This window comes from Coenobita brevimanus, chromosome 103, assembly GCF_032717465.1.
Source record: "Coenobita brevimanus isolate Jiangsu-jjx chromosome 103, ASM3271746v2, whole genome shotgun sequence".
Lineage (NCBI taxonomy): Eukaryota > Metazoa > Arthropoda > Malacostraca > Decapoda > Coenobitidae > Coenobita > Coenobita brevimanus.
The window spans coordinates 18,605,630-18,609,512 of NC_137056.1; the positions used below are offsets into that span (position 1 = coordinate 18,605,630).

Below are 3,883 nucleotides of genomic sequence, written 5' to 3' on the forward strand. Positions count from 1 at the left end.
TGGTGGCCAGAATCAAGGTCCAATCAGGATGGAGAAATAGAAGAAGGGAAGGACAGGAAGAAGGAGCATTTGTAAGGAGAGTGGAAGTGTTACAAGAGGATGAGAAAAAGGCAGAGTATAAGAGAGAAATGGAGGAACGATTGGGCAAATATGAATTGCAGCAGATGGGGGACGTGGAAGGTGTGTGCAGGATATTTACAGAAGAAATATGTGCAGCATTTGATTTGGCGTGAGGGGTATGCAAGGAACAGCGTGGTGGAATGAAGAGGTGAGACAGGCTGTTGCACAAAAGAAGAAAGCATACAGTGAATGGATGAGAAATAGGGCCGTGGAAGAAGTTGAGAGGCGGAAGAGAGAGTTATATGTAGAAAGAAAGAGAGAGGTGAAAAGATTAGTAAGAGAGAGTAAGAAGAGAGTGGATGAGGAATTTGGAAGGAACTTGAGTGTAAACTGGAGGGACTGTAAGAAAATGTTCTGGAAAGAGGTGAAAAGAGTAAGACAGGGTGGAAGTGACGTTAGCAGGGGAGTGAAAGATAAAAATGGTAGATTACTAGTGGAGAAGGGAGAAAAAGTGAGCAGATGGGGAGAACACTTGAAGGAATTGTTGAACGTAGAGGATGGAAGTAATGCGAGTATAAGTGGCTGGGGAATGGCTCGGAGAAGGAGGGAGGTGAGAAGACAGGAAGAAATCAGTAGGATAGAAGTTGTGGAAGCAATGAAGAAAGTTAAATTGGGGAAAGCCCCAGGAATTGATGGAGTGTGTGGTGAAATGCTGAAGTATGGGGGAGAGATAGTAGTAGAATGGATGTGGAAAATGTGCAGCTTGACCTGGGAGGAAGGTAGAGTCCCAGAGGATTGGAAGTCAGGTATAATTATTCCCTTGTACAAAGGAAAAGGGGAAAAAGAAGTGTGTGGTAATCATAGGGACATCTGTCTTTTCTTAGTATAATAGGAAAAGTGTATGGTAGGATACTTATTGACAGAGTTAGAGAAAGAACTGAGGAATTAGTTGGAGAAGAACAGGGAGGCTCTAGGAAGGGAAGAGGTTGTGTAGATCAGATATTCATTCTTAGATCTTTAGTGGAAAAGTTTCTAGAGAAGAGAAAGAAGTTGTATGCGGCTTTCATGGATTTGGAGAAAGCATATGACAGGGTGGATAGACAAGGATTGTGGAAAGTATTAAGAATATATGGAGTAGATGGGAAGTTGTTGAATGCTGTGAAGGGTATGTATGATGGTGCTAAGGCTGCAGTGCGTGTGGATGGTGAACTGAGTGAATTTTTCTCTTTGAAGGTTGGGTTGAAACAGGGATGTGTCATGTCTCCATGATTGTTCAATCTGTACATGGATGCAGTAATAAAAGAGGTACAAGGTAGGTTAGTGGATGTTGGAGTGGCCCTGGTGAGAGAGGGTAGTGTTTGGAAACTCCCTGTACTCTTCTTTGCAGATGATACTGTGTTGTTGAGTGAAGATGAAGGAGAGCTGCAAGGCTTGGTGGATGAGTTTGGGAGAGTATGTAAGAAACGGAATCTAACGGTGAATGTAGGGAAGAGTAAAGTGATGGTCTTTGAGAGAGTTGAAGTCAGTGAATGTACAGCAAGGTTGGATGGTGAGGAATTGGAAAATGTGAGTACGATTAAGTACTTGGGTAGTGTGATGAGTAAGGATGGAGGTTTGAAGGGTGAAGTGCTTGAAAGGGTACAGCAGGGAAGAAAGGTTGCTGGTTCCTTGAGGGGAGTGATAAGAAACAGGGAAGTGAGCATGGAAGTGAAAAAGTTACTACATGACAGTATTGTGATACCAACTCTAATGTTTGGAAGTGAAGCTTGGTCATTGCTGGAAGGACACAAGTCAAGAATGAGAGCAGTGGAAATGAGTTATTTAAGAGGAGCCTGTGGAGTCACATGGAGAGACAGGCTGACAAATGAGGATATAAAGGAGCGTTGTGGAGTGGATGTGATAGGAAGCGTTAGGAGGAATACACTGAGGTGGTTTGGCCATGTAGAGAGGATGGAGGGTGAAAGACTGATGAAGAGAGTGTATGTGAGTGAGGTGGAGAGGGGAAGAGGGAGGGGGAGGCCGAGGATGAGATGGAGGGATGGGGTGGAGAGGTATATGAGAGGGGTGTGTGAGTTGGGAGCAGGGCAGTGAGTTGACGGGGGACAGGGCGACGTGGGGGCGGTTTGTTTGTGGCCACCCCGAACAGGATTGAGGCATCTGGCAATAGATAGATAGATAGATAGATATATATACATTCATTGATTCATTGCCAGACGCCATGTATCCCAAATGGGGTGGCCAAGGGCTAAGAGTTAATCATTTTACAGGGAGGGGCACCAATCCTCCACCAAGCCCACTTGACACGTAGCGATGCCAACAGCATCTGGTGTTCCCAGGTGGTCACCCATCCAAATACTAACCAGACCCAACGTTGCTTAACTTCGCTGATCGGACGGGAAGCAGTGTACTCAACGTGGTATTACATACATACATATATATATATATATATATATATATATATATATGTGTGTGTGTGTGTGTGTGTATATATATATATATATATATATATATATATATATATATATATATATATGTATATATATAATATATATACATATATTTATATATATATTCATATGTATATAAAATTCTTATAAATCTGTTTATTTATTTATCCTCTGTCATCTTACTGTAAACATCCACCTGCAAACATTTCCGGTGTTATTCTGGTAATTATGTATCTCAAACTTACAAGTCTAGGGTAGTGTGTAATAATAAAGAAAAAAATCTATATGAGCGATTAACAAGTTTTTCATTTTCCTTTAGACAGAATGACATGGGAAGTCCTAATTATATGATCAGTCTGTGTAACTATCATTCCTATTGAACATTACAAAACGAAGGCAATGAAACATACTTTTGACAGGAAACATGTATTGATACTGTGACATGAGCAACTCTTCAAACCCTCCCACCCCTGGCCACCCTCCCTTCCATTCACAGTTACCAGACATGTGGGATAGAGCTGCTGCTTCGTGACTGTTTGTCGGCCAACAATGCTCCAAAGAGTGGGTAATACGGGACTTTCCCTGACTGTACATGTAATTACAGTGGGTTTGCACATTGCGCATCATCACAGTGCGCGATTCGCATTGTGCACGAGTGACCAAAAATCATAACCAAAAACCCTTGAATGTGCGAGTTTACCGCACAGAACGTGAGGCAGAGGCAAGGAGTGGCTCAAAAATGCCATTTTCTATTAATGCGCGACCACCCCTCACACAGCGCGTCACGTGTCGTCGTGTTGATGCGCAAAAATTCCCGGGCATTCTACTGTTGAGGATGAAGAGGATGCAATGTCAGAAGTGTCAGCATTGGACTTTGAAGGGTTTATGGCCGAAGTGAGTGACTTTGATGCTCCTGGGGAAGGTGCTCAAGAGGAGTCTGTGGAGGGAAGTGTTGGTGCGGTGGGGAGTGCGGCGCTCCTCGGAGCCCCTGTTATTTAAGGTTGTCAGGCCTGTTGTCTACTGTTGTTAAGGTGATTACTCATATTTTTGTTATTGTAGCTATAGCGTTAATACAATGTCAGAAAAATATGACCTTTATTATGTCTCCTGGGGAAGGTGCTCAAGAGGAGTCTGTGGAGGGAAGTGTTGGTGCGGTGGGGAGTGCGGTGCTCCTCGGAGCCCCTGTTATTTAAGGTTGTCAGGCCTGTTGTCTACTGTTGTTAAGGTGATTACTCATATTTTTGTTATTGTAGCTATAGCTTTAATACAATGTCTGAAAAATATGACCTTTATTATGTCTCTAAGGGCCAAAAAATGTCCAGGTATGAGGGGGTACCACCCATATGTAATTATTCCCATAAGATTATGTATTCCCA

General features: G+C 42.9%; 1 pseudogene; it reads right to left on the reverse strand.

Moving 5' to 3' along the window:
• Nucleotides 1–2,371: 2,371 nt before the first annotated feature.
• LOC145415797 (5S ribosomal RNA) lies at nt 2,372–2,491 on the reverse strand (annotated as a pseudogene).
• Between the last annotated feature and the right edge of the window lie 1,392 nt (nt 2,492–3,883).